General features: G+C 40.4%; 1 protein-coding gene across 1 annotated transcript in view; it reads left to right on the top strand.

The window, feature by feature from the left end:
• Nucleotides 1-13,750: 13,750 nt before the first annotated feature.
• The window catches only part of mid2 (midline 2), a 125,766-nt gene continuing 123,421 nt past the window's right edge, over nt 13,751-16,095 (top strand). The window contains exon 1 of the mRNA XM_088344259.1: nt 13,751-13,942. The gene's annotated coding sequence lies outside the window, so the exon portion shown is untranslated. The remainder of the gene's footprint in view (nt 13,943-16,095) is intronic.

Below are 16,095 nucleotides of genomic sequence, written 5' to 3'. Positions count from 1 at the left end.
GCTCGTTTCTTGATGGAAAAGATGGACAAGAGACCGGCATTTCCACACGGAGGCAGATTTAATTTCTTAAACAATTTAACTAAGTGAATTCCATCCAATATGGCCGAATTAGCCGAATTAGTGTCGCTCGAGTCTCTGTCAAGCCTCCTTTCTTGATCTTCGCTTCCTTCTGTCGGCCCACCTCTTTTCCGCAAGCTGGTGTGCCGGCTCCTCCCATGGGCGTGGCAGGGAAGCCCCCCACGTGGGCTCCATCATCTCGGGGAAGAGCGTCCCGATGTCTGAAAAACTCATAACAGCAGAGCGTTTATCAATACAATGCCTGCCGTCCTGCGTCAGAGTCTCATCTCATCTCATTAGCTGCACCGCTCATCCTCAGTAGGGTCGCGGGGGTGCTGGAGCCCATCCCAGCAATCATCGGGCAGTGGGCAGGGGACACCCTGAACTGTCTTTGGAATTTGGGAGGAAACCGGAGTGCCCGCCGGAGGAAACCCACGCAAGCACGGGGAGACAAACTCCGCACAGGAAGTCCGGTAGCTGGATTTGAACCCACGCAGGATGTTCCCACGACCTCAGAACTGGGCCGCACACGCGCTAACCACTGCGCCGCCGTGCTGCCCCATGCTGCGTCAGAGTCCTGTTATCAAAATTCCCTAGTCAAAATATTTTGCATTTGGAACGGCGTGACCTGAAGCCCACTCAGTGAAAATCTTCACTGCACTCAATAAATGTAACTTGTATTTAATCGTATAAAATCCTTTATAGTAAAATGTATCAAATCCTTCAATGCCGAAACGCTTGTGTGAATTATCCCCGTTTCGATAACACGAGTCATGTTTCAATGCAACCTAGCTCTAACAGAACAAAACATGAAAAGAAGCGGAGGATGCATGGAATAGATGCTGAGTCATTTGTGCCAATCGTTCCCAGTTTTGAAGACACAAGATATATTTCAACATGACCTAGCTCTTCCTGAACAAAACATGAAAGGAGGAGAACACAAGGACAATACTCATATGTAGGAAGAATAGCACAATATTCTAACTTCTAGCTAGCTCTAACTGAACAAAACAGGAAAGGGAAATGGAAATACAGAATGCTCGTGTACCCTGAACTCTCGGGCCTGACCGGGTCATCGGCTGGGGACCACCGGTCATTGATGTTCGGCTCCTTTAACTCCCGGTGGTGGAGAGATGGCTGGGAAGTCTCCTTGCCAAACCCACTGATGGCATAGGTAGGAAAATTTTAACATGTGGGAAGACTACACAACATTCCAACATCAAATTTTTTCCTCCTTTTATTATTGTTTTTCGTTTTTATTGATTTTTTATTTATATTTCCTTTGTTTTCCTCATTTGCTTTTTCTTTCTTTTTCCCCCCTTTTCCTGTTTTTCCTTCCTTTTTTATTTTCCATTTCTCCATTTTCTCCCTTTTTTCTTATTTTTCCCTTTATTTTCTCATTTCTTTTCTTTTCTCCCACTTTTCTGTGTTTTTTTTTAATTTTCTCCATTTTTGGTTTCTGCTCTTCTTTCTTTTATTTCATTGTGTTTCCCTTTTATTTTTCATTCTTTGCAAAAAGCTGAACAAAAAGGAAAAAACGACCATTTTTTTGGGGTCATTTTTCCCCAAAATTTGTATCCTTCCTTGTGCCTTTTTTAGCACTCATTTTCGGTTGCTATGCATGATAGCAACATGTAGTGGTCAAATAATACACACTGTCCCTTTAAGGTACATCTGTGAAAATGTCCACCACGTAACAATGCTTTAAACCTGTCCTTGCAAGTGTTGATGTGATTACATTCAAGGATACAACTCAAATGATTAAGAAGTTACAACGTGACTAAATAGGGATAGTGACACCATTAGCTTAGCTATTAGCATGCCTTCGAACTTATTTACCTTCATTGGAACAAGATATACACATTCCTTCCTCATGCCATGAGGCTCTTTAACTCCACCCGGGGGAGTAAAAGCCCACATTAAACATTTGTATATTGCCCTTTTTTTATTACAGTGTGTATTTTCCGTAGCACTATTTAAATAATCTATAGCAACACGTTATATTGGGTATCTATCTAGAAAACTAGACATCGATCTATCTAGACATCTAGTCATCTATCTATCCATCTATCTAGACATCTATCTATCTAGACATCTAGATATTTATCTATCCATCTAGACATCTATCTAGACATCTATCTAGACATCTATCTAGACATCAAGGCAACTATTGATCTAGACATCTATCTAGACATCTATCTATCTATCTAGACATCTAGACATCCTACTAGACATCTAGATAACTATCGATTTAGACATCTATCTAGACATCTATCTAGATATCTATCTATCTAGACATCTATTTATCTATCTAGACATCTAGACATTTATGTATCAATCTAGACATCTATCTAGACATCTATCTAGACATCTAGACATCTAGACAACTATCGATCTAGACATCTATCTATCTATCTAGACATCTATCTAGACATCTAGACATCTATCTATCTAGATATCTATCCAGGCATTTATATTTATATAACTAGACATCTAGACATCTATCTATCTATCTATCTATCTATCTAGACATCTAGGCATTTATCTATCCATCTAGACATCTATCTAGACATCTATCTAGACATCTCTCTAGACATCTATCTACGTAAGAGTGAGTTGGTATTGAGATTAGGGTTACTAGCTGGAGGATACAAAATACATCTGCGTTTGGGTGTTTAGTACTCGGACTTGAGACATTGTCCATTTTTTGGACAATCTTGGCGGATGATGAGTTCTATTTATTACTCCTGGAGGCGTGCCACGCCGTTCGCTAATAGATGCTAACGGGCCGTGACAAGCTCGTCCGAGCTGAAGAAAAAATAGCATGTGTAGCGCTCGGCTGACTTAACTCGCCAGAGCGCAACGTAGCAGGAACAAATGTGGGTCAGACGGCAAAACGCAAACGAGCGTTCTCATCCCGTTAGCTGCCGTTCGTGCTCGTTTCAAGCCGGCGTGTAGAAAAAAATAGGGAAAGATTGGCAATGACTTTGAGGATCATATGCAGCTTGCTGATGATAGCGTGTTCTTTACTTTCTGTACTGTTAATAACATAAATTTTGTCTGATACATTTGCTATTTGATGGTCTCAACACTTTTTCATGTGGTTCAGTTTGAAGGATTTTATAGATTTTACTATAAAGGATTTTATACGATTAAATATAAGTTACATTTATCGAGTGCAATGAAGAGTTTCACTGAGTGGGCTTCAGGTCACGCTGTTCCAAATGCGGAATGTTTTGGCTGGGGAATTTTGAGTTTCTCCAGACATCGAGGGGAGGGCGTGGACCCCACGTGGGGGCTTTCCTGGCACGACCATGGGAGGAGCAGGCACAGCAGCTTGCGGAAAAAACATGGGCCAAGAGAAAGAAGCAGAAGATCGAGGTAGGAGGCTTGACGGAGACTCGAGAGACACTAATTCGGTTAATTTGGCCATATATTCGATGGAGTTCACGTAGCTAAATTATTTAAGAAATTAAATCTGCCCGCGTGTGGAAATGCCGGTCTCCTGTTCATTTTTCCATCAAGAAATGAGCGCGCATTGTTAGGAGAATGCAGGTTGTGTTTGGTTAATGGAGTCAGATAACTAATTCTAACAATTTGGTAAACGATACATTTTAATATTTATTTCTTAATAAGTTACAGCCAGCCAGTGTGCCCGCGTTGAATTCCACAGTCCATGGGACTCCTGTAATTGTCATGTCGTGTGTCGGCTTTCTTTCATGTTTTGTACAGGTACATCTACTTGGTTTGCCAGGTTTGTTCAGTTGAAACAATTTGGTGTCCTCTCTAATGCCTTTTTTTTCAGTTAGACCTAGTTGGTGTGCCTCTATTACATTTTTTGGTCCCACTGTCAAACGGGAAAAATGTGCAGTGGTGTGCCTCAAACAGAAATCCATCCCAACAGCTTTTTTTCTTAGAATGAAAAAGTTGTAAGGCGGGGCACTGTATCCCGGGGCTCTACCCTACTACAACAGAATAGTTGTGATATTTTTTTCTTTTTGGTTTCTTTCCCTATGTTTTTCTTTTTTTCTTGTCTTTTCTCATTTTTGCATTTTTTTCTCATGTTGTTTTGTTCCCTAGCTTTTTTCTTGCTTCATTGTTTCCTTTTTTTTAATTATTGTGTTTGTCTTTTTTCCCCCTTTTTTCAGACTGCCAACATCCAGTTTTCTTTGGGTGGTGAAGGATTTTATACATTGGACTATAAAGGATTTTATACGATTGAATATAAATTACATTTAATAAAAAGATATTCACTGACTGGGCTGTGGTGCGAGGTCACGGCACCCTGATGGAAAATGTTGTTTACAGGAACGGCGGGAATGAGAAGTACGGCTGATAAGATAATCGGCACATCCAGACGCTGAAAGGCTCTGATGACATAGAAATGCTCGATGTTGTTTTGAGTATTCCAGACATCGCGACGCCCAGGGGGGGCTTCCTTGGCACGCCCATGGGAGGAGTCGGCACGCCATTATGCGGGGAGCAGATGGCCAATAGGAGAAAGCTAAAGGACTTGCCAAGGTCGCTTCCCAGAGCCTCCAATGTCTCTAATTCGGCCGATTTCGATGTAGTACACTTCGTTAAATTGTTAATGAAATTAAATCTACCCCCATGTGAAAATGTCGGCTTTGTTGTTCATTTTTCCCTCAAGAAACAAGTGCGCATAAATGGTTGGGTGACTGTAGGTTGTGCTTGGTTAATGGAGTCAGATAACTCATTCGAACAATTTGGTAAACGGTACATTTTGATATTTAATTCCCAACAGTGGGCAGAGCATGGCCTGCCCCTAGTAACGCCCCTGATTATACAGGTCTTTGTATTAGGAGGACAGGAAATCATTCTTGGTCATTTTGCAAGACTTTCACACCAGGAGGAAGTCAGGTGAAGACATTTTCTCCCTCTTGTTGCCTCACCCTCTTCTTTTGCTCTCCGCCTGCTCGTAAAAAGAGTGGCTCAGGTAGAGCAGAAGGTCCTTTTGAGGGAGATTCTGACGCCGGACTTTCATCTTTTGCCGGACGAAAGCTGTCAGAAGTCGACGGGTGGAGGGCAAGTCACGGCAGGATGCAGGAAGCAAGCAAAGGACTCCAAGATAGTGATGACCTAGATTCAATTTGTTTCTTAGTCTCAAAAGGAAAGCATCCCTTTTAATATTCCTGAACATTTGTCAGGACAACAAGTGGACGCTTAAAACTAAATGATCTATCTATCTATCTATATATCTATCTAGACATCTACCTATCTATCTAGACATCTATTTAGACATCTATCCATCTATCTAGACATCTATCTAGGATTCTATCTAGACATCTATCTATCTACCTATCTAGACATCTATCCATCTAGACACGATCTATCTATCTATCTATCTACCTATCTATGTCAGGAAGGACCAGAACAGAGCAGGAGACCCCAGAGCGTTCGTACAGTTCTTTATTTTGGGGAAGCGTACAGGGTTAGCGGGAGACGCGATGACCGTCGAACGTCAGCAGCAACGCCGTGAAGACAACTTCGGGACACGTAGCCAATCGTAGCGTGGGACGGAAGCAGGTAGAGTTTACCGGGACTGGAGAGAAGATCGTAGCGTGGAACGGAAGCAGGTCGGATCGGAGGCAGGCAGAATCAGGTAAACAAGTCAAAAATACACGGGGTAAAAAGTATCCTCCGACCAAGAGTTCTCCGCGTAACGCGTTTAAAAAGGGAGCATTAACCAATCAGGAAGCACATTCCAGCGCGCCACATGATTACCCCAGGTGGCTCCACTTGGGTAATCATGACAATCTAGACATCTAGACATATAGATATATGGACATCTATCTAGACATCTATCTATCTAGACATCTATCAATCTATCTTAACATCTATCCATCTATTTAGACATCTATCTAGACATCTAGACATCTATCTAGACACCTATCCAGACATCTAGACATCTATCTATCTACCTATCTAGACATCTATCTATCTATCTAGACATCTATCTGTCTATCTAGACATCTATCTATCTAACTATCTAGACATCTATCTAGTCATCTAGACATCTATCTAGACATCTATCTAGACATCTATCCATCTATCTAGACATCTACCTATCTATCTAGACATCTATCTAGACTTCTATCTAGACATCTATCTAGACATCTATCTAGACATCTATCCATCTATCTAGACATCTACCTATCTATCTAGAAATCTATCTAGACTTCTATCTAGACATCTATCTAGACATCTATCCATCTATCTAGACATCTATCTATCTACCTATCTAGACATCTATCTACCTATCTAGACATCTATCCATCTAGACACGATCTATCTATCTATCTAGACACTATCTAACTATCTATTTATCATTCTATCCATCTATCTATCTATCTATCTATCTATCTATCTATCTATCTATCTATCTATCTATCTATCTATCTATCTATCTATCTATCTATCTATCTATCTATCTATCTATCTATCTATCTATCTATCTATCTAGACATCTAGACATCTAGACATCTAGACCTCTATCTATCTAGACATCTATCTATCTATCTATCCAGACATCTAGACATCTATCTATCTAGACATCTATCTATCTATCTAGACATCTATCTAGACTTCTATCTAGACATCTATCTAGACTTCTATCTAGACATCTATCTAGACATCTATCTAGACATCTATCTAAACATCTATCTAGACATCTATCTATCTAGACATCTATCTAGACATCTATCCATCTATCTGGACATCTATCTAAACATCTATCTATCTAGACATCTATCTAGACATCTATCTAAACATCTATCTAGACATCTATCTATCTAGACATCTATCTAGACATCTATCCATCTATCTGGACATCTATCTAAACATCTATCTATCTAGACATCTATCTAGACATCTAGACATCTATCTAGACACCTATCTAGACATCTATCTAGACATCTATCTATTTACCTATCTAGACATCTATCTATTTATCTAGACATCTATCTACCTACCTACCTATCTAGACATCTATCTATCTACCTATTTAGACATCTATCTATCTAGACATCTCTCTTGACATCTATCTAGACACCTAACAAACAACTGAATGAGCTAATGTGCCCAGCTTCTATTTTACGGTCTTGCTAACAGTACAAAACATGATAACTAGACAGCACAGGAAACAATCTCATGTGTATGGATCCGATACACCATGTTCCAATACAACCAGTTGTAACGGAACAAAACATGAAAGAGAGGACACAGAACATATACTGACGAGTTGAAAGAACAATAAGCTAACTACTGGGATGATAAAATGATAGAGCAGCCAATTTAGCAGACGTAGGTGCGTCTGTAGCGACGAAATTCGACAGAAAACAGGAGAAAAAAGCAGAAAATGAAATTCCAGAAAGCTCAGAACACGACAGGAAGAGTTAAAGCGCTGTCTTCGCTCTCCTGGTATTTGAGCTTTTATTAGCGCTTGATTTGTTTGCGCCCGGCTTCAACTTTTATGGAAGGTGCATCCCGACGCTCGCTAATGCCGCCGCTAAATCATCGCTAGCTGTAAACCCAGCGTATCGAGCGCTGCGGCAAAAAAGGCAAATATCGACTTCACGAGTTTGCAAACGCCGCGGCTGCTTTTGGATCAAACAGTTACACTTGCTAGTGTGAGAGGATTCGAATGCATCGCGGAATAGCTTGACACTATTGCACTGGTGTCAAACCGGCGGCCCGCGGGCCAGATCAGGCCCGCAAAGGGATTGAATCCGGCCCGCGAGACAACTCAGAGAAGCGCAAGAGAAAAACAAGCTTGATGTTGCCAAAGCCAGGTGCCTCGAACAAAGACACTGTACTTGTATTTTCTCTCTCTCTCTCTCTCTCTCTCTCTCTCTTTTCCAGCGCTTTTCTCCCACTCTCTGTCTCTGTCTCTTTCACTCTCTGTGTCTCTCTCTTTTTCTCTTACTTTGTTGCTCTTTGTCTCTTTCTCTCTCTGTGTCTTTTTAACTTCCTTTTTTCATTTTCTCTCTTTTCTCTTTCTTCCTACCCTTCGCGCTTTCTTTTCTCTTTTCTCTCCCTCTGTCTTTCTATTTCTCTTTGGATTTCTTTCTTCCTCATTCTTTCTTTTCCCCCTCTCTCATGACTTTTTATCTCTTTTGTTTCTCACACTCTCTCCCTCTCTCTCTCTTTTTTTCTTTGTCCCGCCCTCTCTCCTTTTCCCTCCCTCTTTCTCTTATTCCTTTATCTTTTTCTTTCTCTTTAATCTACTAGTCCGGCCCCAACAGAATGTTTGTTCTATCGTGTGGCCCCCGAGTTAAAATGAGTTTGACACCCCTGCACTATGGCATGCCTTTTCGAATATTGCACTTTTATCATGTCATTGATGCTAATCACATGATCAATATAGTTATTACGCTTATATGAGAAAGACGTCTACCATCTACCCTGGTCATATCCCTCGAGAGGGGTGAACGACAGCAAGACAAACACATACATAAAAACAAAGACAATAAAAAAAGGGAAAAAATAGCATGACCATGGCCAACCCAAATGCTCAAACACCCAAACAAGATGGGCACCTCGGCACCTAAGTTGGTCATGCTTTCGTCCTTCCAGATGAAGGATTTTATACATTTGACTATAAAGGATTTTATACGATTGACTCATAATGCAATGAAAATTTTCACTAAGTAAGCTTTAGTTCAATGACAGGTCAGGCTGTTCCTAATACAGAATATTTTGTCTAGTTCTGTTGATAACAGGACTCTGACGGATGATGGCAGGCGTTGTTTTGAACCAGAGACATCAGGAGGCTCTTCTACGAGATGGTGAAGCCAAGGGGGCTTTCTTGGCGCACCCATGGGAGGAGTCGGCACCCCATTATGCGGGGAGAAGATGGCCAATAAGAAAAAGCTAAAGGACTTGAGAAAAAGGCTTCCCAGAGACTCCAACGTCGCTAATTCGGCCATTTTCGTTGGAGTACACCTAAATTTTTAGGCAAAATAAATCTGCCCCCGTGTGGAAATGTCGGCTTCCTGTTCATCTTTTCCCTTAAGAAACGAGCGCGCATAAATTGTTGGGTGAATGTAGGTTGTGTTTGGGGCGGCATTAGCTCAGGAGGTAGAGCGCTCGTCTTGGGATCAAGAGATCGCAGGTTCGATTCCCGGCTCCTCCGTGTTATTTGTCAAAGTGTCCTTGGGCAAGACACTGAATCCCTGATGCCCCCAATAAGCAGGTCGGCGCCTTGCATGGCTGCATGGCAACTATTGGTGCGTGAGTGTGTGTGTGTGAATGGGTAAGTGTGAAGCATATTGTAAAGCGCTTTAGGGGGTCTTCATTGACTTGAAAAGTTCTGTCTCTTGTATTTGTCAGATGTTTCAAGGCGCTCATGTGAGCAGTGGTCAGCCCTTATCTTATCATACAGCCTTGAAAATCCAGCCGGGTCCACTTTTAACAAAGGGCTCTTGTGAACGTGTGACTTCCGTTCTTGGCCCGCTTACGTTTCAGTTTCCATCCATCCATCCATTTATTGTCTGCACCGCTTATCCTCAGTAGGGTCACGGGGGCGCTGGAGCCCATCCCAACTATCTTTGGGCAGTGGGCAGGGGACACCCTGAACTGGTCACTCACTCATTCCCACCTAGAGACAATTTGGACCGACCAATTAAGGTGACATGCATGTTTTTGGAATGAGGGAAGAAACCGGAGTGTCCGGAGGAAACCCACGCAAGCACGGGGAGAACATGCAAACTCCACACAGGAGGTTCGATGTCATGACCATAGAACTGTGCCGAACACGCGCTAACCACTGCGCTGCCGTGCAACTTTTTCAAGCTATCACAAGGCATCCATCAATTATCTACACCGCTTATCCTCAGTAGGGTCGCGGGGGTGCTGGAGCCCATCCCAATCATCTTCGGGCAGTAGGCAGGGGACACAGAGACAGACAACTCACTCCTGCATTCACAACTAGGGACAATTTGGACTGGCCGATGAACCAGACATGAATGTTTTTGGAATTTGGGAGGAAACCGGAGTGCCCGGAAGAAACCCACGCAAGCACGGGGAGAACATGCAAACTCCACACAGGAAGGTTCGATCTCATGACCTCAGGACTGTGTTGCACACGCACTAACCACTGCCCCACCGAGCTGCCCCGTTTCAGTTTCCATTTTGTCAATTTCCTATAAGAGAGGGGCAAAACATTTTATCACTGCCTTTTCCGAGGAGACCTTCTCCCCGCCTTTTGAGAAGGTAAAGGATTTTATACATTTTGACAATAAAGGATTTTATATGATTGACTAATGCAATAGATATTTACTGACTGTGCCTTTATTCAATGAGCAGTGAAAGTTCAGGGCAGGCATAAGTGGTGGAAGGTGTTGTTTACAGGCCCAGACGTTGTTGACGCAGAGCGACCCAGCGTTGTTTTCTGAAGCCAGACATCAAGGCGCTCGTGGATGAGATTGTGAAGCCCAGGGGGCTTCCTTGGCACGCCCATGGGAGGAGCCGGCACACCATCATACAGGGAGAAGATGGCCAGTAAGAGAAAGCTAAAGGACTTCAGAAGAAGGCTTCACGCAGACTCCAACGGTGTTTATAGTTTCGTAGATGGGCGCCAGCAGGCTGTACTTGCCCAAGACACACCACAGGAAATGGTGCCTCTACCACCAGCGTGCTTAAGGGATCCAACCAACCAATCAGACTCTAGAGAAATGGCAAAAACTCTCAAGATGAGAAACGTCCCAATATAGTATCTATTTTTGTGCCCCCCCCTCGCCCCCCGGCATTCCTATTTGCGATTATTGTAATGAGCGCCTGCCGGCCGTTTTACATTTCCTCGTCTTTGAAGTCTCTTTGATTGCTCGCCATTGCATCACTGTGCGCAGAAAAATGAAAGCTTGCTTGTTGGAATTGACAAAGAAAATAACAGGACTTCTCGTCCTCTGTGTATATTACTTTGTACTGGGAATACTGGGAATACTGGGACGCTGAGCGGTCGCATCTCTCGTTGAATTTTAAACTTTTGTCAATTCAAAGATCAATACGAGACCTTGTGATCCATGACAAGGAAGACAATTTAAATTCTAATCTCAAAATGGTCAAATTGTATTAATTGAACTTTCATTCATACAGTATATTATTTTATGAGTATTTATTTTTGATGTATTCGTCACTTTATTGTATTGATATATTGCTGTACTTTTACCAGTTGCATTGTTTGTATTTAATTTCAACATAATATTTGATTACCCTTTTTGTATTTATTTTTTGTATTATATTGTATGTATTCAATCTTTTTTAATGTATTTATATAATTATGATATATTATGAGTTGCATTGCTCTTATTTAATTTCAACAGAATATTCCCCATTTCCTATTATATTCACTTATTTATATTACTTTTTTATTTCTTCTTATTTTTAGCAGTTATCTATTTGTGTATTGTTGTTAGTATTTGCGTTTTTCGTAGTTCATTTCGAAATAAAATATATTGTTTTTGATTGATTGTTGTGAAGATTTAATGGCGTTATTTTTTCTTAAAATATGTATGGTGTCTATTTGTGTATTGCTATGAGTTGAGTTGTTTTGTATTTAATTGAAAATATATATTTTGATAATAAATATATATATTGCAACCCTTTGATACTTTTTATTGACATATAAATGTGACTTGACTTGTGCTATATGTAATATATATAGTATATGTGTATATTTAATATATATATAATATATAATTTATAATATATATATATATACATATAATATTATGTGTCTATTGTTATTAGCTCCGTTTGTATTTAATTAAAACATATTTTCCATCCATTTGATTGATTTCTGTATTAATCTATTAGTATTATTTTGTATATATTCATATATCTATTGTATTTATATATGTGTGTATTATTATTATTTGGTGCGTGGCTTGTATTTAATATAAGAAATAATATTTTTTTGTATTCTTTTCTGACAGTTATTCATAACTATTATTATTATTATCATTATTATTATTATTACTATTATTATGATATATATTTTTTGTTATATGTTGTATTTGGAGCGGCACAATTCGGAGCTCATGAGATCGAACCTCCTGTGTGGAGTTTGCATGTTCTCCCCGTGCTTGCGTGGGTTTCCTCCGGGCAATCCGGTTTCCTCCTACATTCCAAAAACCTGCATTTCAGGTTCATTGGGCTAACCAAATTGTCCCTAGGTGTGAATGAGTGAGCGAATTGTCTGTCCCTGTGTGCCCTGCGACCAGTTCAGGGTGTCCCCTACCCACTGCCAGAAGACAGCTGGGATGGGCTCCAGCTCCCCCGCGACCCTACTGAGGATAAGCGGTGCAGATAATGGATGGATTGAGGTTGTATTTGTTGCATGAAATCAAAATAATAATTTAATTCCAATTATGTATTGTTTTTGTATTATATATGTATGTTCATCTATTGTTTTTGTCTATTTGTGTGCTGGTTTTATTGTTGCGTTTGTTTGCATTCACTACACCCCCTTTTTAACCTCCAAAAACGTGCAATTGGAACCCTACACAGGGTAGGATATCGAGATCATACTCATATTTTATTCCTGCAGTCTAAAGTATCCAAATTGGATGATTTAGTAAAATTTTTCACTGCACAACTGCTATTTAAGGTCAACAAAAACAATCCATAAATTATTCATTCGGAAAGAAGGAAATTATAACTTAAGGGGCTGTAGTGAATCCATGATCCCAAAGGTGAGAACCACCAGGAAAAGTATGTGTGTGACTGTGTGTGGAGTCAAACTTTGGAACAATTTACAAGACGAGATTAAACAATGTCCAACTATTCACGTTCTCAAAATTAAATACAAAAAAAAACCTTCCTGGCGGAATAAAGAGATGAAGAAAATGGGGTATGAGTGACACGAGTGATTAGATAGATAGATAGATAGATAGATAGATAGATAGATAGATAGATAGATGGATAGATAGATAGATAGATAGATAGCTAGATAGATAGATAGATAGATAGATACTTTATTCATCCCCACAGGGAAATTCACATTTCCAGCAGCATCCCTGAGCTGAGAACAATACAATAATAAAGCAAAGAGAATACAATATACAAATACCCAGTGTGACGTGCAAATGCCCACTGTAGCGTGTTATATATAATATCTAAATAGTGCTACACAGAATACATATTGCAAAAAAATTCGGTAATATGCAATGTAGGGGGTGTGGTTTAATGTGGGCTTTTACTCTGCCGGGTAGAGTTAAAGAGCCTCATGGCATGAGGAAGAAAAGAGCTCTTCAGTCTGTCCGTGGATTAGGAATAGTGCGTCTAGAACTATGTTTAATTTTGTGTTATTGTTACTATTGTTATAACTGTTATTGTTAATATTATTTCTATTGTTGTTATATCATTGGTGCATTTAAGAGGGAAGATGAAGGGGTAGGGAATATAAGCAATTTGCTTCTTACTACCCCTTTTCGAACACATTATGTAACATTTTTTTGTTGTTGAATTATTGTTTTTTTATTTTTTCATTTTAATGTTCAAATAAAGTTTTCATTCGTTCGTGTATTTCATTCATTAACGTAAGCATAAATATTTTAATTTGTTTTGTTTTTCTTCAATATTTTTTGGCACTTTTGTCTTTCCGTAGTTCATAATAATAGATTGACGGACTTCGGTAGGCGGAGCTTAGCTCTGGTGGGTGGAGCTAACGCGCTCTCCCTTTCTCTCTCGCTGGAAGTTAAAGCGTCAAAGTTCCGGAACCCGTCTCATTTTTTCCGTTCCGGATCGCCAAACCGGCACGTCGAATTCAGGAGCAAATTGGAACCGGAACCGCTCGTCGTTGCTACATTTCCCCCGCTCGAGCTCCACCATGACAGGCGAGCGGAGCGCTTCGCATGCCGAGCTGGTGAGTCCCCAAGCTTCTGGTTCGGTTCTGGTCGGAGGAGTCTGGTTCTGTCGCTTGAATTTTGAGGGGATGTCATGGCCTCTGCTGGTGAATTGATTCTTATTTTCGTATTTTCTTCTGTACTGTTCGGTTCGGGAGGACGGCAACCAAGTTCGGTTCCGTCGCTCCGAAAATGAGATTTCATACCTGTCGCGCTCCTAGGCTCCATGCCCTTACAAACTGTCGTATTTTCCCTTTCAAAATACAAAATAATCTTACACCATATCTTTTTCTCAAACGTGTTTATTTATGTAGTTCAACATGTTATATTGTACATGTTTCGTTTTATCATATATATTGTTAATTCACATTTTGTTGTGAGATACTGAGTTGCTCGACATGAATGAGCTTTATTATGAAAAAGGTTCAAAAAGGAAGTCGCTTGGACGCTCACTGTAGAAGGATTAAGTAGAATATTCTAATTCAAATTATTAATTCATTTTCTGCATTAAATTATTGTTGGTAATATACTGATTAAAGCAGGGGTGTCAAACTCATTTTAACTCGGGGGGCCACATGATAGAACAAACATTGTCTCGTGGGCCTGACTAGTAAATTAGAGGGAAAGGAAAACAAAGATAAATAAATAAGAGAAAGAGAGTGAGAGAAAAAGACAGAGGGTGGCACAAAGAAAAATGAGAGAGAAAAGGGAGAAAAGACAGAAAAGGGAGAAGAAAACGAGAGAGATAACGTGAGAACAAGAGATAAAAAGGGAAAAGAGTGAGAGAGGGGGAAAGAAAGACGGGTAGAAAGAAACAAATCCAAAGACAAATGGAAAGGAAAAGGAGAGAAAAGAGAAGGAGGGAAAGCAAGAGAGGGGGAGAGAAAGAGAAAAGGAAAGAAGAAAGAGAGAGCAAAAGAGTGTAAAAAGACACAGAGAGACAAAGAGGGACAAAGAAAGAGAAAAGGAGAGACAGACAGAGAGAGAGAGAGAGAGAGAGAGAGAGAGAGAAATACAAGTACAGTGTCTTTATGAGAGGCACCTGGCTTTGGCAACATCGAGTGGATATATTTCAACCTGCAGCTTGTTTTTATCTTGCACTTCCCTCAGCGTTGTCTCGCGGGCCGGATTCAATCCCTTAGCGGGCCTGGTCTGGCCACAAACCTGTCTTTTTTTTCATTTCTCCTTTTATACTTCCTTTTTTTCTTAACTTCTTTATACAACATCATAATTTGTAATATAATGCATCGAAGCAAGTGAGCCGTTGGAGATCCGGCTCCTTTTAATGAGTTGAGCCGAAAAATCCGGTTCTCTAAAAAGAGACGGACTTCCTTTCACTGCACAACTACCGCATGAAGTCCGATGTTTTTTAAGACCCCATGTATGCTCTGTACTGCTTCTGATCGGCTGCCGAGTATGTACCGTTCTGCTTTCGCTTTGTTCACATGTGATCGGAATGATGCATGATGGGAAATCCCCAGGTGGCAGACGCATGCGCACAGTAGCATCAAACCGCTCGCTTTGTTTGCAACGAAAACAAAACAATACGGAGATGAGGCTACCGCGGCGAACTCGTTTGACTTGATTGATTTGCCGTTTCGTGATAGTCGGTGTATACCGGATGGTACCCATCAATGACAAATTTGAGTTTTTCCGTACAGATTTTCTCGTACGTAGTACGGCAAAAACCTACAGGTTGACAGGTATGGTAACGTGAGATTTGATTATTGAGTAATAGATGATAAACATGTGTACATTCTCGGCATACAAGGTCGATACATGGCATTTTGGTATCGATCCGGCCGAGTGATATGACGGTGGTATCGATGGATATCGATCCCACACTGATACTTTTTGTTTGGAAATGCCATGATCAATTGCAATTACTGAACCCTCCCCCCTTGATTTATAATCATAATTACAATAAGCACAGGGATTTAAGCAATAACCTGTTTATATTTTTATTAACAATATAAAAATGATAAGAATTCTATTACAACTGTTTAAAAAAACAAAAAAACTAAGAGGGTTAAACCAATGTAGCAGCAAAAATACTGTGTAAAAATATCATCCACAGAACTAAAATCCCTTCCAATACACAATATTTTCAATATCAAGTCTGTAATGTCAATAAAGTGTCAATTGTCTCTCATTGGCTCTGTTGCCATACAGA

This window comes from Urocampus carinirostris, chromosome 9 (assembly GCF_059441175.1).
Source record: "Urocampus carinirostris isolate Australia breed hairy pipefish chromosome 9, RoL_Ucar_1.0, whole genome shotgun sequence".
NCBI classification, from domain to species: Eukaryota; Metazoa; Chordata; class Actinopteri; order Syngnathiformes; family Syngnathidae; genus Urocampus; species Urocampus carinirostris.
The sequence above is the reverse complement of the archived record's forward strand: the minus strand, read 5'-3'. Positions and strand labels throughout refer to the sequence as shown.